Genomic DNA, 21,787 nt, shown 5'->3' on the forward strand with positions numbered 1-21,787 from the left:
TCCATAGGTATTTGTACCAAATTGTTCCCAGGCGGAGATCTTCTATCAACTTTGTCTTGTTTCAGAGATGTCAGTTGTTTTTCAACCAAGTTCAAATGAAAGCTTTACACCTGAGGTTGTTTGGTCCTCTGGCAGATGTTTAAGCTGATTTTACCTCTGCTGGAGCCGTTTGTCAAAGACTTCTGTCTTTTATGGTAACTCCTCTGCCTGTCAGACTCTCCTCTGGGTAAAACGGAGCTCACAGGGTTCTGTTAAAATAAAGATCTGTGTTAAAGAATATTCACATTTATTGATAGGACTCAAACAAAAAGCAGATAAATTTGACCTTAGGCCAAAACAGGGTTTACAATCTTCACACAATGAAAACATGTGTTGTTTGGTTTGTTGGCTTTAGCCTAACTTAAACTAACCAAACCCAACGTAACCTAACCCAACCTAACCTAACCTAAACTAACCAAACCCAACGTAACCTAACCCAACCTAACCTAAACTAACCAAACCCAACCTAACCTAAACTAACCAAACCCAACGTAACCTAACCCAACTTAAACTAGCCCAACCTAACCTAACCTAACCTTACCTACCCTAACCCAACCTAACCTAACCCAACCCAACCCAACCTAGACTAGCCCAACCCAACCTAACCCAACCTAAACTAGCCCAACCCAACTTAACCTAACCCAACTAACCCAACCCAACCTAACCTAACCCAACCCAACCTAACCCAACCTAAACTAGCCAAACCTAACCCAACCTAAACTAGCCCAACCCTACCTAACCTTACCTGACCTAACCTAACCCAACCTAACCCAACCAAACCCAACGTAAACTAACCCAACCTAACCTAACCTAAACTAACCAAACCCAACGTAACCTAACCCAACTTAAACTAGCCCAACCTAACCTAACCTTACCTACCGTAACCCAACCTAACCTAACCCAACCTAAACTAGCCCAACCCAACCTAAACTAGCCCAACCCAACCTAACCTAACCCAACCCAACCTAAACTAACCCAACCTAAACTAGCCCAACCTAACCCAACCTAAACTAACCCAACCTAACCCAACCTAAACCAGCCCAACCTAAACTAACCAACCCAACCTAACCTAACCCAACCTAACCTAACCCAACCTAACCTGAACCTAACCTAACCTAACCCAACCCAACCCAACCTAACCCAACCTAAACTAGCCCAACCCAACCTAAACTAGCCCAACCCAACCTAACCTAACCCAACCTAACCTAACCCAACCTAAACTAGCCCAACCTAACCCAACCTAAACTAACCCAACCTAAACAAGCCCAACCTAAACTAACCCAACCCAACCTAACCTAACCCAACCCAACCCAACCTAAACTAGCCCAACCCAACCCAACCTAACCTAACCTAACCCAACCTAAACTAACCCAACACAACCTAACCCAATTCCTTTAAGAACTTAATGTTGTCAAAATGTAAATTCCAATTCTTTTTGAAAGGTTTTCCAGTTTTATACTTATGCTTCTTATAAAACGAGATTTTAAAAAATATCACCAACTCCTAAAACATATTTGGAGAGATGTAAGTTCCATTTGATGAAAGGTGATGAAACTCTAAGGAAACACTAAATAAAAGTCAGTTCAGCTGAGTTTCACTGGCTCTGAGATTGTGCAAAGCTCTGAAAAACAAACGTTTATTGGCTAATTTTCTTGTTTTGGCTTATTTTAGGAATAAAACCACTTATGACTTTCTTACAAAGTTGTTCATTTCAATCTCTCTTCCTCATCAGAAACTCCAATACGGATCCTTGACGAAGCAGAAAGTCCCGAAGTTGGAAGTTAACATCCATCCGATCACACAGGAAGCCAGTATAAATAATTGAAATCCTAGATAAATGAACGTCTCTGCAGCGTGTGTGAAGTAATCACAATCAAATCTCCATTCTGCCTTCCTGCACTTTTCACTTGCTGCTATACAAACAGTGAAACATGATGTACCAAACAAAAAACCACTAATGAACATTCCCTCAGCCTTATCTGCAATCCCCAGCAGCCCCCACCGTAACGGACCCATTTTATTCACGCCACGCTTTGGGCAGACGGTAGCAGAAAGTGCCGCAGCGACCAGGGATAAGTCGTTTTTTAATCTGCAGGGATCGCTGGCTGTTCATCTTCAAAAGCAGCAGAGCGTGGCTGGAGGAGCTCCGCCGCCGAGCCCTTCGATCAGGCATCTGAGGGGGAGGTGGGCGGATACAAGGGGACACATATAAATAAGGAGATTATAGCAGAAATGATAAGAGTGGTATCGTGTTCCCTTGCTTGCATGGGCAATGGGGCAGAGTGGGCGGAAAGAATCGATTGATGTGGAACATTAAAGGAATCGTTGGCTCTTTTCTATCTCTTCCCCCAAACCTAGTTTGCAGCTAAAAGCTACACATCTGCATTTCTGTATTCACACTTAGTGCACAATAGAAGGTAAACGGCTCTGATGACAGGTTAGTAGTGCTGCAGAAACTAATTTAATGCCAAGCTGAGGGTTAAAAAAAACAGAAAAAGGGTCTGGACGTTTGCTGGAAAATGTTCATATTTTCACCAGTAAAATAGAGTTTTATTATCCATATACAACGCTAACTGAGGGAATAAACTTTGCATATTACTCACGATACTACGTATTGAAAGATAAATGTAGCATTAAGAGCTATTTAAGCATTTTACTACAGTTAGGCTGATGGATATTAACTCAACTATTGCTAACCTTTTAGCTTTGTAAATGCTAATTAAAGATGCTTATGATGTTAGTGCACATTATGTGTCCTTTTATGGCTATTCCCTCTCATTAGTGACAGTAACACAACAGGATAAGCTCATTATCCACAGCATTTATGCATTTTATGTTTGTCTTTTGATGGTTGTTTTTACTATATTGTGACTTTTTATGGTCACATATGCCTTTTTTTGTCAATCACCTTCTACTCTGTTCTCGATGAAAGGTGCTCTACAAATGGCGTAATTGATTGATTGATCCATTAGTGACAACATCTGATACTTCTGTTTTCTGCTAGATATAAACAATTTTTAGTGGTTGTAATTCTTTTTCCTAGAAAAGGAAGCGATGTCACAAAAAACATAGCATTTAAGTTTTTCATGAAGACCTATATAAGGAAAATGGGATAGAGATAACTATATGAACCCTTCAGAGCTAAAGACAAAGTTCCAGTTGAAATGTTTTTCCGGATTAAGGTGCGTTAGTGCTGTTCACGTGATCCGTGCACGCTCGTTGCATGTAGCCCGACTGTTAGAAACCAGAAAATGAGTCAAACAGCCTGTAGTTTGTGTCCTGCGGAGGCTATAAGTGTAGTTATATACTTATGACTAGAGTATGGTGTAAGAACACCGTTCGACAGCATCACCAATACATCAGACGTTTGTTACGAAAACTTCACGATGCACTTGCATCATGCACGACAATGGTACGTTCCATTTTCATGACGTCCCTCAAGGATACTGTAAGAAACACATTAGACCTAAATCAGCTGCCGGAAGGAGATCATTGGTCATTTCTAATAAGGCAGTTTTGGTAGAATTGTGAGGCCAAAAACTGGAACAGAATTACTAATAAGGATTATTGGATAGCAGATAATCCAAAAGCTGAGAAAGAACTGTGTTTTTTATGAATCTTGGAGGTGAATGGGCGATTGCAGAAGGGTACTGATATTGTCTGCACTGGGTTTTTTGAGTCTGGGAGCTGGGAGTGACCACAGCTGTTTTGAGTGATGGAAGGACAATTCCAGTGATGAGGGAGGAGGGAATTATACAAGTAATGCTGGGAGCTAAGGAGCACAGAGGAGTTCAATTCAATTCAATTCAATTTTATTTGTATAGCCCAAAATCACAACAACAGTCGTCTCGATGGGCTTCGAAGTAAAACATGAACTCAAAAGGATCACGAATACAAAGAGTTCAATAGGAAAATAAGAAGTGGATCCAGTTAGGATCTGCTACACATTGATTTCCATTTACAGGTACATTAAAAAATGACTCTTCTGTAGTTTTGCCGTGATGTTAGAACGGGTTGGATGGGTGACATTAAGCTGCAGACCAAAGCTGTTCAGACGGGATGTGAGGTCTTGGATGTTGATTTGGGAAAGCCTTGGTAAGTCAGCCATGTTTGTGGAAACACAATAAGAACCAAAGCATTGATTTGGCTGTTTGTGGTCAGTGAGTGAGTCAGTTATTCTCTGAAAGCACTGCCACATTGTTTGGGTTTGTGTCATTTACATGTGAAGCAATCATAGTTGACCTTCTCACCTGAGGGTCATTTTTCCATCTGAGCGGTTTGATGCAGCAGCTGCTCTGCAGATGTCAGGGTAAAGTACATAACCTCGGTCTTCGTGGGTTAAAGACGTATAAATGTCCTCAGGTCAGCCCACTAATACATAAAATAGAACACAAAGCAGGAGAAAATTATATAAGAGCAATAATTTACTGTTATTTACTTTCTAGCAAATGTTTAAAATCAATTAAAATCATTCACTGGATTTCTAATTTCTTTACAGATGTAGGCTTCACTCAAAAAGGGAAGTTTACGGTTCAATTACCTAAAGTCAGAACATCCTGGGTCTGATACTAAAAATAAAAATACTTCAAACGTTCAGTTCAAATTGTGAATACATTTAGGAAAACCATTATTGCCCCGGGGGAGCAATTTGTTCTGCAAATAAAACGCAAAGAGAGTAAAACACAACAGGAAACGACTACAAAGAGCTTCAGTTTAGCAACTTTACTGATAATCACGTTTATTTGGCTTTTATTCCAGTTGCTTCTCAGGATGTCACAAAAAAAAAAGTCTGACTGAAAAGCCTGCATAAACCAGAATGATGCTGAAGCTCCCAACTCTACTAAAATCTCATCATAAAGATATTTATGTCAACTAAAGATCTTTCAAAAATATTCCTCCCATCTCTAGCTCACAAAGAGACTGATGATACCTGATCTAGTGTGGAAACTGCCATAAAGACTCACCCACAGATCACTGAGATAACTCTATCCTAAGCCCACAGCCCTCCAGGGTGCAGGTCTGCTGGAAAGCTGGATGTGGACTCCGCTCTTGTTAGCTCTGAGAGCGCCGCAGAGGCGAGCTAACATCAGAGCTCGCTGCTTCTGCAGGCCGATGAAGACCAACGGAGGAAGACGAACTCAGATCCCCTCTGAGCGGAAAACAGGATTTGAGAGCCAGAATCTTCTCACAGTGAAGAAAAAGATGTGGCGTCTCAATTTTGTGCATAACATTTCGGTTTTGTGAGTCATTTCAACGGCTGCACTTTAAGCCACAATTTTGGACAAACTCAAACGAAGACGTCTCATGGAAGGAAGGAAGGAGAAGAAAAAAGCGTCAAGCGTCTTAAAGTCTTTGTTCCTAACAGAGAGAATTGCATGTCTGTTATTTCAGGCGCTCCAAGAAACAGTAGAAATGCAATTTTTCACATGGGTTGCTTCAGCGCTCTGACGCAGAGACTGGAATGTTCAAACGGTAGCAATGAAAGAGCCCAGAGAAGAAACGGACACTCAGTCCAGACGGATGTGGAGCAAAGAAAGGAGCCGGTGGAGAAAGCAGCAGAGGCCTTCATTCTCCAGGAGGTTGTTGTGAAGGAAATTGTTGTATTATTATCATTGTTTAAATGTATGTTTAAATGTTAACACAGATTGACCTTTGTACCGTTTTAGAAAACAGTTGTGTGTTTGTTCAACTTTTTCTCATCCCCGCTAGGATGAGGGGGTTTCACAACACACTGTCCTGAGCTGATAAGGAATACTGTTTGAACAAATGGGTCATTATACAACACCTCCTAATGAATTTTTTCTCTTTGTTTGGAAACTGTCACCTCCTACTTGAATTCTTAAAAAAAGCAGCACGGGGAGAAGCAGATCCTTAGAGAAGAGAAGCGTGGTGGACGTTTTCCGTCACATTTCCTTTTCTCCCTGGTGCATAAGAAACTTAAGATTCTTGTTGTGGTGTGTTGTTTCTAATTGTGTTTTTCTTTAATGTCTAGATGCATTTATCTGACAGATGTTCAGGCTCTGCTGCAGATGATTCCCCATAGAATGAAGCTGCAAGCCTGCAGAGTGAGCCTATAGTCCACAATCAGTGGAGAAGACAGCTGTATTTATTAGTTTTAGCATTTAATATCCTGCTGACAAGTAAAAAATCCGCCCTGATTTAATAGAGAGACAGAATAAAAATAAAACATGTTCGCATTAGGAGAAGAAGGAAAGCTCTCAGCCTCTTTTGGTCCATGTGAGCTTTGGATCCGCTCAGAGGATTCTTGTCAATATTCTGAAAATAAGTGGAATTACACAGCAGTGAAGGGGGTCAAACATAGAGGAGGGCATTGATTTTCCACCGGACGGATGTTTCTTACAGACTATAAACTCACAGTCAAGACAAGACAGGAGTTCGTCTCATGGACAAAACGTAGAAGGAGGTGATGTGTCCTCAAATCTGAAGACCAACAGTAAGAGACATCTGATCTCAAACGTTCTCTTCTGAATCCTTCAGACCTCCAGACCTCAGTCATGCCTGAGCAGAAGCTTTCCTGACTGGCTCAGCATTTTATCAGCAAGTATTAAAGTGTGATTTTCCCAAGGGAGTCAAACGTTTAATTGAAAGGATTTTTATTGTTTTTTTTTTAATTGATATTCTGTCCTGTTCAAACATATCATAACATTATTTTAATTTTCAATAAATGTTCAAACAGGAAATTCTATATCTATCTTGTTATCACAAAAAAAAGACATTTTATTTACCAAAGAGTTAACAGATCATTTCAAAGCACTGTGACCAAAGTTAATACCAGAAGTAAAATACGGATCCAAGTGGTTCCACATCCAGACTTGCATCCAGAACAACCACAGATCCACCTGTAGTCCAGCTCCTTTAGGAAGGACTGGAGCAAAAGGCCTTGCTCAAGAGCGCCACGGTGAAGTGGCGAGGCAAAGTCAACAAAGAGGAAAAAAGGGTTCCAGCTCTGCCTTACTAAACATCCAGAGAATTGGAACTGAAAGAATCAATCATTTCCTCACAAAATACTGTCTTAAACAAAGTATAAATCAATTATTCCATGAAAATGAGACTTTGTTAAATAAAGTTCCCACCATGCTGGAGCGTGGAGGAGCAATCGGTCCTGAACGAGAAGACAAAAAGACGGGAAGATCTGATCAAGCTGGTCCCTCAGAGGAAGAACCCAAATGGCCGACATGCTTTGCTGCAGAGCAGCCAAACACAACTTTTCAATGAGTCTTTGTTGGTCACAAAAGTCCAGCGGTGGTCAGACAGAGTTCACATCCACACGGACACAACAAGGACTTCCCTGCTGTGGCAGCTTGAAGGGTTCAGTTGTTTCTCAGTTCACAGTGCAGTTGGCTCTAAAATGAGAACAAAAGCCATAGTTTTGAAATAAAAACACAAAAATGTTCGGTTTTAAATTATATATCAATTTTCAGTCAAAATGTTTTCGTCCAGATTCAACGTTATTGCTTTCTTTTATCAGGTGGATTACTAAAACACTCCACGCATCTGCTCCCGGTCTGTGGAATTTCAGAACCCTTTGTGGTTTGCCCGCCCCTGTTCTGGAAGGACAGAGTCTCAAACAGATGACTTTAACTAAAACACTTTAGATAAAATCTGATAAAATCATGTTACTGCTGTTTTTAACATGTTTAACTGAAGTCAACTTCTATTGACCTCCTGCCGCTCTGCAGAAACTATGTCCAGGAAAACAAGACAGGTTTGCGGGTTTTGGCTAAACATGGCATAATCATGATTAAAAGACCACTAGGAACGATGATCAGAATGGGACTTTAAGTAACAAACTATTAGGCAGACACGGAGGTGGTAGTGTGATGGTGTGGTGTTTATCACAACGGGTAGAAAAAGATTGACCCGCACAGCAGTGACAACCTTTTCCATATTTGTAGTTTTTTGGGGGGGAACTCGAGCCATACGTGACCCCACAAAGGCAAAAGGGACTCATTCTGGATTGTAAACTTCAAATTCAACCTTTGGGATGAAGGCTTTTGAGGACACATCTCTGATTCCACAGGAAAAGATGAGCACGGACGGAGACATGGCCGTTTTCGGGCCTGCAGCCCTGTACCTCCGTAAGTCCGAGAGGGAGCGGGCGGAGGCCCAGAACCGCCCGTTTGACAGCAAGACGGCGTGCTTCGTCAGCGATGACAAAGAGCTTTATGTGAAGGCTGAGATCCAAGAGAGAACAGACGGCCAAGTCACGTCAAAACTGTGGATGACAGGGTGGGTGGACTGATGCAACGCAGACCTTTCTGCTGCAAGAACGCACAGCGAAAACAGGAAAACGTTTTCATCCTATTGGTAGATTTTCTTTAAAGAAGTGAAACAGTTCTTAAGATTGAGTTTTGCGGCACAGCAACTATGGGGCGCCAAATGTAAAAATTCACCTCTTGAAAATTATGTGGCAACTTTATCACATATTTATATTTATATTTAACAGTTAGATTCCTATTTAGTCTTAGATTTCACATTTCTATTTAGAAATAGAATTTACATGTAACATTCACAATATTTATAATAAACATTTACATTTATCTGTATCATTTACATTTATGATTGTATTTAGATATGTTTAAATTTAAAATTTACATTATTATTTACATTCAGCTTTACATTTTATATTTATTATAAATATTTTGATTTAAATTTAACCTCTAAAAGTACATTTCCTCAAGTCACAGAAAATTATTTTATTGGTGATAAATACAGACAAAATGTGACATAAAAGCAGCAAATATGGAAATAAATGTCTAAATGTGGTAAAGCTGTCACATCATTTTCATGAGGGGCCCAATACAGAAAAGTCTCCACAATGATGCTTTTATTTTGAAATCCTTGCGTTTCACTTGAATAAAACAGCATTTCTGTTCCCCAGACTTCAACAGTGAAGGAAGAACAAGTGTTTCCCATGAATCCGCCCAAGTTTAATAAGATCGAGGACATGGCGATGATGACGCACCTGCAGGAACCCGCCGTGCTCTACAACCTCAAACAGCGTGGATGATCTACGTAAGGAGCCAGCACGCACTCATGAACGCCATCACAGGCAGAGCAGGGAGAACCATGAGAGAACGACTGCTGCGTTTTGTTTAAATATGCTAAATTGAAGGTATATGAAAAAGAAGCAAAAGAGGCTAAACTGTTAAAGTAAAATAAATATTGAATCACATTTATTTCTGTTCCTACTGTAAGTCATTGTCTAAGGAAGGCCTCTAACGTCAGCCAAGCTTTCCACTTTAAATTAATGATGTCAAGCTGTTTGTATGATATTCCAGCCATTATTTATAACAAGTAATTATTCATGATATGCTAATCATGTCACCAGTTTTTAAGGATGTGGAAGAGCTGTAGAGTCTTAGTGTTTTTAATCAGTTCAACAGAAATGTTACAGAAAAAAAAGCAGAAAAACCAAAGGAAACTTGCAGAGCAGGATGACGACATCTTTGGATTTTATATTTAGCATTTAATTCAATCCAAAGGTTTATTCGAACTGAAGGACAGAGCGTAACTTGAGAACATATGTCGTTCTGGAGTCGCTGAGACGACCGTCGTCGGGCAGACAGACAGGAACCAAGAGGACCATGGATCCTCCTTACGCGTCTTTGACAGTCCAATCGTCTCCTTCCTGTCTGTAAATCTGCCTCTACCTGAACAGACCTACTCCGGCCTCTTCTGTGTGACTGTTAACCCTTACAAGTGGCTTCCGGTCTGCAACCCAGACGTGGTGCAGGCCTACCGAGGGAAGAAGAGGATGGAGGTTCCTCCTCACATCTTCGCCTTGTCAGATAACGCCTAACAGTTCATGCTCACTGGTACTTCAGCAGCAGACCCGTACAGATGGCGCCCTGCGGAGAGCTTCCTGTCACAGTAACTGTCCTGTTTTGTGTCCTCAGACCGTGAGAACCAGTCTATCCTCATCACGCGAGTTCTCTGCAGGTTCATTGGGCCATCAGGCGCCTGCAATGGTCTGAATGTGGAATGTGCTTTTCCTCAGCGGAGAATCCGGCGCCGGCAAAACCGTCAACACCAAACGGGTCATTCAGTACTTTGCGACAATCGCAGTGTCTGCAGACAAGAAGAAGGACTCCAACAGCAAAATGAAGGTGGGCGACACGTCAAAAGGGGGTTTCTATTACAAAAGAGCGAGCACATGCACAGTCACATGCACGCTCCTCTTCAGGGAACCCTGGAAGATCAAATCATCCAGGCCAACCCCCTTCTGGAAGCTTTCGGGAACGCCAAGACTGTGAGAAACGACAACTCATCCCGCTTTGTGAGTTTCCATCAACGGCATAGAGCAGATTAACAGAAATTAGTTCAAAACCGCCGACAATGCTTCCGGTTTTCAGGGTAAATTCATCCGGATCCACTTTGGGACACCGGGAAGCTGGCCTCTGCAGACATGGAAACACGTGCGTTTCTACCAGTGACACTAAGATCAATTACGCCGCAAAAAAACAGTAAAACATTGTTTTTATTCTCTGAGATCTGCTGGAGAAATCCCGTGTGACGTTTCAGCTGTCTGCTGAGAGAAGCTACCACATCTTCTACCAGCTAACGTGCAACCAGAAGCCAGAACTCATCGGTAAAAAATGTCATTTCTAAAAAATAAAAGCCCCTTCCCCTTTTAATCCTGGGGAACCAAAGAGCTAGCTATTTCTAGTTAATTTAGTTAAAGAGTTGTTTTCTAGTTAATTTGACTTTCTTTTTTTTTTTACTTTTGATAGTGGCAATTAATATTGGCAAAAAAAAAAAAGTTAAACAGAAAACAAAAAAATAATTAAATAAATTGACCCTATGGGTTCTCCAAGGTTAAAAACAGAGACTGTAGCTTTAAAAACATAATAGGATGGATTTTTAGAGATTACAAAAAAAGTACTTAAACAGTAAAATAGTATTTCTTGTTGCTGCATTTATGGGGGGTTGTTAAATACGCTGCTCTCCCAATAAGCTATAACACTACTGGATCAATAGTTTCAGTTGCCTTAAATAAGACTCGTCTGCTGCTACTCGCCTTATTCCGCACTCTAAAAGTGCTGATGAAATTCTATGGAGATTCAAAAATGACTGAATTAAAAAAAGAAGATATTTGTAAAAAAAATAAAAAAATAAAAAATACAAAAGAAAAATCATCATCATTCATTATCGTTAGTTACAGCGTCACCAAAACAAAAGCAGTAGATCTGAATAAATGTGCTTTTGCCAGAAAGCTGATGTCAAAGTGAGACAATAGTGTCCTCTAGTGGAAAGATACGGGAGCCCTGAAGTGCAAATCAAACTGAACTAATATTATCTGTAATTTTAAATATAATGAGACATTTTCCTTTAACATCCATATTCATCATGTTTAGTTTGTTAAACGTTGCCGTTACATCAAACTGTTTTCAATAGTTTGTTTTTCAAATGTAATTTAAATGTATGGTAGTATTTAAATGAATGCAGTGGAGTCCTTTACTGTCATTTTTAGCCCAGTTTGCGTGGTGAAGACTTGCTTTTCTTTATGGATGTAACTTTTCTGAACAGTTACATTTGCCACTAATATGACAGTTTGGTCAAACTTTTTTGAGCTGCGTTTGGAAATATGGGAAATTTTGAGAAAAAAAGGTCGGATTAAACTTTAACCCAAAAGAACCCAGACCCATTTTTTTCTTAAAAATAAAATCGCGTGTATTTTACCACAAACAGAATCCATTTCTGGTAGTTTTTTTGTTCTTCTGAATTTGGACAGAGATGTGCATCTTTAGCTGCTTGGTTACATTTTTAGAATGAAGCACCATAAAACCCTATTTTCACAGTTTTTTAAGGGAGTTTTCTCTGAATTAACACCCCCCCCCCACCCCACCCCCCCACACACACTTTTTAGATCTGCTTCCATCACAACCAACCCCTACGACTTTGCTTTCATCAGTCAGGGGGAAATCAGCATCAAAAGCATCGAGGACAAAGAGGAGTTGATGGCGACGGATGTGAGTCGTTTTGACAGGGAGCTCATTCTTTCAGCTTTCAGCTCCTTCAAACACAATTGCACCTCTTTACCAACACAGGAAGCTTTTGACATCCTGGGCTTCACGGCTGAGTTGACAGGCGCTGTGATGCATTATGGGAACATGAAGTTTAAGCAGAAACAGCGGGAGGAGCAGGCCCAGCCTGACGGCACTGAAGGTGAGGTGGATGAACGTCCCAGCGGGGAGCAAACAGCAAAGGCAGACAGCCGCCATGTTTTGTCTTTTGTCGCTGCAGAGGCCGATAAAGCCGCGTACCTGATGGGTCTGAACTCGGCCGACCCGTTAAAGAACCTGTGCTCCCCCAGGGTGAAGGTCGGAAACGAGTTGGTCACTAAGGGACAGAATGTGCAGCAGGTAACCTGCCCCACCCACACCTCTGAGCAGGGATTTCTGAACCTGAGGTGGATCTCTGATCAGCTTTTGGAAAAGCGTTCCCAGTTATTTTAGCCAAAATCAAACCAAAATAGCCGTTTTCTGACAATGCCACAAGAACACATGAAAGACAGCCTTCTCATCAGAAACCTTTGCATGGCCACCTTTGGAGCGTCTTCTTTTGGTTTCTGTCTCTATGGTAAGTGTCTCCGTGTTGCAGTTCTTGTTTCTCTGTGATGATGAGACATCATTTTAGCTTCTTTGTTTGTGTCATTTATGTACCTATTTGTCTGATCACTTAAAGTGGAAGTTTTTAAAGTTCATAAGTTGAACTTTTGGTTTTGTTTCCATTTCTTTTACATCAGTGTGAGTTGTGTTTATCTGTGCAAATGTTTGTGTATTATTTGATTATCTGACTTTTTTTTTCTCCACCTTTCTGCATCTTTAAGCAACGATTTACTTCTATAAAACAAGTCTAGGTGTTATTTGGCGACTGGTTTTCACTTTTTCTGTCATTTCAGTTGATTGGAGAAACCCTTTAAAATCACTTTTACAGTCTCATTTGTTCATAACCTCTTATTTTTTTTTTAGTGAAGGTGTACAACTTGATTGGTGTCCTCGCAAAATCCGTCTATAGGAAGATGTTTTTCTGGATGGTCCAGCGGATAAACCAGCAGCTGGACACCAAACAACCACGACAACATTTCATCGGAGTTCTGGACATCGCAGGATTTGAAATCTTTGATGTAGAACTAAAATACTTATGAGTGTGTTTTATATATAGTCATGAAATAAGGAGTTTGATTTCTGTCACATCTGTTTAGTACAACAGCATGGAGCAGCTTTGCATTAATTTCACCAACGAGAAGCTGCAGCAGTTTTTTAACCACCACATGTTTGTACTGGAACAAGAGGAATACAAGAAGGAAGGAATCGACTGAGAGTTCATGGACTTTGGCATGGATCTGGCTGCCTGTATTGAGCTAACTGAAAAGATGCTGAAAATACACAAACGCGAATGACGTTCTGCAAATACAAAGGTATTTAAAGAGGTGTTTCTTGCTTCCAAGCCAATGGGCATCTTCTCAATCCTTGAAGAAAGGTGCATGTTCCCAAAACACACTTCTGGCGTATGGGTGACGCTGTCGTACGACTCTAGTCATTAGTAAGATTTACACATTGGCTCCTTACCAACCGTGCACAAATATTTTCTCTCCACAGGTTCACTGAGCCGTCTACAGCCTTGCTATTTTGTGTGGGACACCCGAGTGTCACATACAGGTTTTTCTTTTACCGCCTGTATCCATCCACGAGGGCAGTCGTTACTGAGACTTTGAATTTTTTCTCCTTCATCCTTGTAGAAACAGCACATTCTTTTATTTTTGTGAAAATCCTCTAATTTGCTTTGAAAGAAGATGAATATGATCGTTTTCTAAGACTGGCCCACGTTTGACATCAGGAAGCTGATCACCTGCTGGACGCCGAGGAGAGATGCGAGGGCCTCATCAAAAGCAAGATCCAGCTGGAGGCTAAGCTAAAGGAGACGACGGAGAGGCTGGAAGACGAGGAGGAGGTCAACGCCGAGCTGACCGCCAAGAAGAGGAAGCTGGAGGACGAGTGCGCCGAACTGAAGAAGGACATCGATGACCTGGAGCTGACCTTAGCCAAAGTGGAGAAGGAGAAACATGCAGTGGAAAACAAGGTGAGCGCGCTTTGTCCTGTTGTGGTCCAACCCATCCAGTGGAAAACTCCGTAATCTCTCACTGTCATCGCGGCTTTAGGTGAAAAACTTGACAGAAGAGCTGACGAGTCAGGATGAGAACATCAACAAACTGTCCAAAGAGAAGAGAGCTCTGCAGGAGGCACACCAGCAGACCCTAGACGACCTCCAGTCGGAGGAGGACAAAGTCAGCTCCCTGACCAAGACCACAACTGAGCTGGAGCAGCAGGTGGATGAGGTGAGGAACAAGAATACAAGAAAACCAATCCCCACACATGTAATAAAATAATTAAATAAACCCCTCATACTAAAATACAGAAAAACAAGCACAAATAAAAGAGAAATGACAGAGCTAAAGAAAAGAGAACCCAGAAGGCGCCGTCCTCCTGTTGGTTGGGGTGTCAGCATCTATGCAGCACAGGCACAACTCATCCCCAACACCCCCCGCCCCAGAGACCCCCAACCCCCAGGTTCAATGCACCCAACATGGGCACACCAGGCCCGGCATCCCAGAGACCCGCAACTAGAGATGCCAGAGAACAAAGAATGGCCAAAATCTCTGGGAGTCCGAACACAAACACCCCGGCCAAGGCTGAGAAAACACTCGTAAACAGTCTAAAATGTAGAAGTAATAAAATAAGAAAGTTAAAATATAAAAACAGGAATAATATAAAAATATGAATTAAAATAAAATAAGATAAGATCTGGAATTTAAATTAGAATAAGTTAAGACATAAAAGGACTAAAAGGCATTAAACAAATAAATATGTGATAAAATAGCATCTAAAATCTAAGAGTAAAGATACCACTTATAAGATCTAATTAAAAGCTGAGTTAAATAGATGAGTCTTTAGTTTCTTTTTAAAAACCTCAACAGTGGATGAGGCCCTCACATCCTCAGGCTGTTCCACAGATGAGGTCCGTAGTGTCCGAACGATTTTTGTTCTGACCCTGGGGACCCTCAGCAGGCCCGCCTGAGGACTTAAGGGATCTGGGAGGTTCATAAGCTAAAAGGACCTAGGCCATGGACAGTCTTAAAATCTATTAAAAGAATCTTAAAATCAATCCTGAAGCCGACAGGGAGCCAGTGCAGAGATTTTAAGATCGGTGTAATGTGCTCCCTATTCCTGGTTCTCGTTAAAAGGCGAGCAGCAGAGTTCTGGACTAGCTGCACGTGATTAAGAGTGGTTTACTTTACACCATAAAGGAGGGCATGACAGTAATCTAATCTTGATGTAATAAAAGCATGAATTAAGATTTCAGCACTGGCTCTAGGGAGAAAGGGTCTCACTCAGATGGTAAAATGCAGTCTTAGTTACTTGGTTCAGGTGTTGGTCAAAGCTAAGATCTGCATCTAGAATAACACAGAGGTTCCTTACTGTATCACATATGTCCATAAAGTGGGTTGACAGATAGAATTGGACCCCATCTCTCTCAGCTTCAGAACCGATAACCAAAACTTCAGTTTTGTCCTGATTGAGCTGCAAAAAGTTCTCTCCCATCCACATTTTAATATCTAAAATACAGTTTAAAAGGCTATCCAGGGGTCCAGTGTCATCAGGAGAAACGGCTACATATAGTTGAGTGTCATCAGCATAGCTATGAAAGTTAATGCCGTGTCTCCTGATGACATCACCAAGTGGAAGCATGTAAAGATTAAAAAGTGTGGGACCCAGGATGGAGCCTTGAGGCACCCCACAAGTCATTTTGTGCCTTCCAGATGAGAAATCATTTAAATTAACAATAAAATCTGTTTGTGAGGTAGGATTTAAACCAATTAAAAGCTGTCCCGGTAATTCCAACCATGTCGTGAAGTCTGTTTATAAGGATAGCGTGGTCAACTGTGTCAAAGGCTGCATTCAGGTCCCGTAAGACTAAAACAGATGTTTTCTTCATGTCAGCATTGGACCTGAGATCATTTAAGACCCTGACAAGTGCCATCTCTGTTGAGTGATGAGATCCAAAACCAGACTGAAACTTCTAAAATGTTATTTTCATTAATAAAATCATTCAGTTGAGTAAAAACACGCTTTTCTGAAATTTTACTTAGCTGGAAGGCTCTTTGAAACAAGAGAAGAAGGTCCGCATGGACCTGGAGAGGACCAGGAGGACGCTGGACGGAGACATGAAACTCGCTCAGGAGTCCATCATGGACCTGGAGAACGAGAAGCAGCAGCTGGATGAGAAGCTGAAGAAGTACGATGTTCTGGCGCAGTAACCATTTTTCTCTTCTTCATCTTTGATGCTTTTGATTCTGAAACTTTGGTTCTTCACACAGAAAAGACTATGATCTTTCACAACTGCAGTCGAAGGTAGAAGACGAGCAAGAGCTTGGAGCCCAGCTGCAGAAGATCGAAGAGCTGCAGGTGAGCCATAACAGCAGACGGTTGGCCCATCAGGAGAGTCAGAGCCCAGTCTGGGTCACGAGCTGATGTCCGACCTGCACAGGTTGAGCTGTGAGGGTTTGCTACGCTTGTCCCCAAAACACATAAGCAGCACAAAAACAAAAAACACTCACTTCCTTTCCGTTCCTCTGTTGCCTCCTTAGCGCTGAGCGCTCAGCCTGAGCCAAAGTGGAAAAGCAGCGGTGCGACCTGTCCAGGGAGCTGGAGGAGATCGCAGAGAGGCTGGAGGAGGCCGGGGGAGTCACCGCCGCTCAGGTGGAGTCGAACAAGAAGCCCGAAAGTTGAGTTCCTGAAGCTGCGCCGGAAGCTGGAGGAGTGGTCGCTGCAGCACGAAGCCACTTCTGCCACGCTGCGAAAGAAACACGCAGACAGCATGGCTGAAATGGGAGAGCAGCTGGAAAACGACCAGAGGGTCTGGCAAAAACTGGAGCAGGAGAAGAGCGAGCTGAAGATGGACGACATTTGCAGCAACGTGGAGACGCTGGCAAAAGCAAAGGTCAGACAACAGAGAGAAAAAATGGATCAAAATACCACTTTGGGGTTGTTTTTGTGGGCAATTAACACTATAATACACTTAAAAGTTCGAAAATGGGATTTTGCATGATGGAAAAAGGTTTTTCCTGTTTAAAACCACTGAGCCTTTTGAAGCTCCAGGAACAAAACTCCAAAACTTTATTTTTGCTGGACTCAAAAAGGTTTTTTAAACATTTTATTACAGCAAAAAGTGAGGGGGAAAAACCGGCAGCAGTTTTTGCTTTTATCAGTTTTGTTACTAATGTTAGACCAGCTTACTGAAAAAGTCCAAGTCTATGGTGGCGTCCATATTGTGAAAAAATGGCGACTGAATTGACCTCAGTTGGTAGCAGCCAGGAAGTAAACCATTTTCTATGGGTGATGTCACTCGAGCTCAGTCCAGTTCTCGTTTACAGTCAACGCTCACGGCAGACTTCATGAAACACAAAGTTCTTTCCTGCCTCTTTTCCTTTCAGAAGTTTTGGAAATCCTCCACAGGCAGGTTGAACAGAGTTTGCCGGCCTGCACTGCAATGATGGAACACACGTCTGTACAGTGAAATGCTGGAATTGCAGCATTAACCCCCCCCCTCTTTGAGAAAATGCAGCAGACACCATCTTCTCCCCAAGATCCAGGCTGCGTTCCTCACCGTTTGAACTAATTCTGACTCTCCAGTCGAGTCAGTTACAGCTCGCTCCGATGAAAATGGTGTTTTGTAACTTGTTCTTGTGGCATTTTTCAGGTAATGAAGGACTTCGATAAGGAAAATTAAGCTTAAAATTAAGTTTCTGGGTATTTCTTTTTTCCAAGTTCTTCTGAATTAGGAGCAGACAAAAAAAATGCAGTTTGAAAAAGCCTATATGAGTGACATATGTGCTACAGTCTGGAGGGCCAAAAGCTCCCTGCTCTGCTCCATTCTGATGCATTTACTGTCAGACAAATGGATCCATGAACGGTCTGAGCTGGAATCTGGATCAGAACTGTGCTGCTGGGTAGATCTAATGTTGCTCTCCATTTTTGTAGCATGTTATGTTGGGGTCGTGAGGGGCTGTAAGCTAGCGGGAGAAAGTCTACACTGATGGATGTTGGGAAATGAGGGTGGGCTTACTCTGCGCCAAAAGTTCTGCCCACAATTCAGAGGTGAATTTCTGATGCGCTCCTGCCGCTCTGCAGAAACTATGTCCTTGAAAATGACAGGTTTGATAATAAAAACTGTATAATCGTAGCTAAAAGACCACTGGGAAGGCTTTAAAAATTGATCAAAAGATGATCGGAGCGGACATTTTTCTTAAATTTCTCATCCTGGAACCTTCAGGAAGTTTTTGTGATGATCTCCGGGAAATTCTCGATATTCACAGTCAGTCACATTTTTTTTCTCTCCAAATGTGCCGCTCCCTTGAAGACCAGCTGAGCGACGCCAAGAGCAAGGAGGACGAGCAGCGGAGACTCAGCAACGACCTGTCCGGCCAGAGATTGTTCTGCACGTCTGAAGACCCGCTGTGCATGACCTCCTGCCGCTCTGACCGCAGCCGAGGCCGCTCGCCAACTGGGAGAGGGAGTCCTTAATGTCCCAGCTGACTCGAGGAAAGCAGGCCTTCCTTCAGCAGATCGAGGAGCTGAAGCGACTTCACGAGGAGGAGGTGAAGGCCAAGAACAGCCTGACTCACGGTCTGCAGTCGGCCCATCACGACTGCGAGCTCCTCCGGGACCAGTGCGAGGAGGAGCAGGAGGCCAAAGCCGAGCTCTGTCGCTGCCTGTCTAAAGCCAACGGCGAGGTGGCTCAGTGGAGGACCAAGTACAAGACGGACGCCATCCGAGGAGGCCAAGTAAGACCGACTCCCGAGGGAGCACGTCCAGTTAAAAGCCCGAGGAGATCCAGCAGCGGGATGTTGGTCTGTTCCACAGGAAGAAGCTGGCTCTCCATCTGCAGGAGGCAGAAGAAGCAGTGGAGGCCGTGAACTTCAAGTGTTCTCCTCTGGAGAAGACCAAGCAGCGGCTGCAGGGAGAGGTGGAGGACTTGATGATGGACGTGGAGCGATCCAACGCCGCCGCCGCCGCCTTGGACAAGAAACAGAGGAACTTTGATAATGTTCTCCTGGAGGCTGTTTGTGAAACAAACTGAGGAGCTTCTATTGTCAAACTGTCCTGTAAGCAGCAGACCTAAAGGCAGGTCTGCTATTTCCATGACGTCAAACTTTAACTAGAAACAGAACTACAAAAAAACACAAACAGAAGTGTTCAGCTTAACAAACTTCAGGGGTAAAATGGAGTTTTTTTCAGGATATCTGCTTATTCTTCAGGTAAACTTTCCCGTATCGTTGACCACACGATTTTTGCAGCAAACCGCAATTTGCAGATTTTCATATTTTTCTACAATGGGGAAAAGAAAAATCTTTTGTTCGAGCGTTCTTCACAAGATTTTACCCACGCCAAGGGGTGATGTCTAAAAGCACCGCTGACGCTGGATTAACCTTTGACCTCGAGAAGAGGGCGCCATCTTGACTTTTCAAATACACATTTAAAGTCCTCGTAGGGATGTCGGTCTATCGCCTCCCGACTCCTCTGGCATCATCGGGAAAAAATGTTTTTGATTCGATTTTGAACGATATTAGCATGGCGAGCTCGCCAAAGAGTGGATCCCATGTCGCTCGCACATTTTTTACGGGAATATTGTGGAAAGTGTAAACATAAATCGTTGGCATGAAACAATAAAACATTTAATGACATATGACATTTAAATTTCCTTAGGGATTATTAAAGACCTACTCTATTCTATTCCTTAAGAATGTGGGCGTGGTTAACACAAAGAACCTCTGTTGCTAAGAAATTTTCCAAAAGATTTCGTCAGCCGCCGTCTTTCATCTCCACGCCGTCATTATGATGAGCAGGTGTACGCACCACAAAAACAAATAGATCCGGGGTTTTTAAATGTAAAAATTCAAATGGTAAAAGTTTCATTTTGAGATCTTTCGGCTTTTTTCACCAAACTAGTGATCTTACCTTCAGATTTCTGCAGGCGGATGACGAAAAGTTGTTCTAGCGGCTCTCACAGAACATCCAGCTCATCCGGGTCACATCTGTAACCATGTTTTCTGTCAGAACACCAGCCTGCTCCACAGCCGGAAGAAGCTGGAGGCCGACCTCTCCCAGATACAGAGTGAGATGGATGAAGGTGTCCAGTCAGCCAGAAACGCGGAGGAAAAAGCCAAGAAAACCATCACTGACGTGAGGGATTCTTCTCTGCTTTACACTCGGCGTGTCAGCAGAGAAACAAACGTCTACTTGATGCCGTTTCCAGGCTGCCATGATGGCAGAGGTGCTGAAGAAGGAGTAGGACACCAGCGCCCACCTGGAGAGGATGAAGAAGAACCTGGAGGCCACCGTCAAAGACCTGCAGCAGCGCCTGGACGCCGCCGAGAGCCTGGCCATGAAAGGCGGCAAGAAGCAGCTCCCAAAGCTTGAAGCCAGAGTACGAGAGCTTGAGAACGAGCTTGAAGCAGAACAAAGACGCGGATCCGATTCTGTGAAAGCCGTCCGCAAGCTCGAGCGCAGAATCAAGGAGCTCGTCTATCAGGTGAGAGACAAACCCCGCCCTCTTTTTGAAGCAACCTCATTTAAACCTGAAAACCAAGCAAGGAATAATAGCGTTTTCTGCTGAGACCACAAACCTGTCTGAGGAGGACAGGAAGAACGCATGAGGCTGCAGGACCTAGTGGACAAACTGCAGCTGAAGGTCAAGGCCTACAAGAGGTAGGCTGAAGAGGCTGTTACTGACGCTCCTCTGGTTTACGGCGCCACCCGGAGGCTTTCTCTGATCCTCTGTTCTGCTTCCTGACAGGAAGAACAAGCCAACACTAGTTTGACCAAACTGAGAAAGGTGCAGCACGAGCTGGAGGAGGCGGAAGAGCGGGCCGACATCGCTGAAGCTCAAGTCAATAAGATGAAACCGCGACATCGGCAAAGTGAGTTTCTAAAGACAACGTCAAATTTAAGTTGTGTTAAGTTGAGTTAAGTCTAAAATAACTTCTGCTTTTCTTGTTTTTAGGCCAAAGAAAGCGGAGAGTAAACCTGCTGGTTCTCCATGACTTCCCTGCTGTTTGTTTGGAATAAACTCCCGTTTTAATCCTTTAGTTTGATGCTTTTACAATACAGGAAATGTAATCTCAATGGGAGATGCTGACGATAATCCCTCTGTACCACTAGAGGGAGCCAAAGAAAAATAGTTCCCCATTTTCCTTTGAATTCAGATTTAAATTTGAAGCACTAAAGTGTGAAACGCGTCCAAATGTCAAACAATAATCATAATTAAAAAAATTAAAGACGCTTAAGTTACTTTTGTATTGTGGTTTATGTAAAACCAAATAAAATATTGAATAATTTCTAGGATTTTAAGTAGAAAACACTCAAAATACAATAGAATGCAAAAAGTGTCACAGATTTGCACCACATATCATTAAGGTAGTGATAAATATTATTTAACATAACTTTCTCTAATTTTTAGTAAACTCCTAGACATATTGCATATTTAGACTTTTTTTAATTTTTTTTTAGATCTACAGTTCATCCAAAGGGCCGGTAAAAATAATAAGGGGAAAAAAACAGAACGGTTTTGAGCATGCTCTGTGAGGAATTCTGCATCTTCCTGATGTTTGTGTGTTTGTTTCCTCAGCTAAAATAAATATTTAAAACCAGATCAAAGGAATCCT

At 42.4% G+C, this 21,787-nt stretch overlaps 1 pseudogene across 1 annotated transcript; it reads left to right on the forward strand.

The window, feature by feature from the left end:
• Window positions 1–6,912: 6,912 nt before the first annotated feature.
• LOC101159439 (uncharacterized) lies at window positions 6,913–21,779 on the forward strand (annotated as a pseudogene). Its single transcript, XR_013657537.1, has 25 exons — window positions 6,913–8,289; window positions 8,942–9,075; window positions 9,722–9,878; window positions 9,960–9,987; window positions 10,061–10,169; window positions 10,247–10,339; window positions 10,416–10,478; window positions 10,553–10,651; window positions 11,930–12,032; window positions 12,111–12,228; window positions 12,307–12,517; window positions 13,848–14,145; window positions 14,225–14,401; window positions 16,214–16,359; window positions 16,442–16,549; window positions 16,712–17,064; window positions 18,489–18,644; window positions 18,689–18,907; window positions 19,012–19,189; window positions 19,237–19,247; window positions 20,181–20,306; window positions 20,380–20,655; window positions 20,727–20,831; window positions 20,920–21,043; window positions 21,127–21,779. The product of XR_013657537.1 is annotated as an uncharacterized LOC101159439 (transcript).
• The last annotated feature ends 8 nt before the right edge of the window (window positions 21,780–21,787 follow it).

This window comes from Oryzias latipes, chromosome 8 (assembly GCF_053564925.1).
Source record: "Oryzias latipes strain Hd-rR chromosome 8, Olatipes_Hd-rR_3.1".
In the NCBI taxonomy this organism is placed as follows: Eukaryota; Metazoa; Chordata; class Actinopteri; order Beloniformes; family Adrianichthyidae; genus Oryzias; species Oryzias latipes.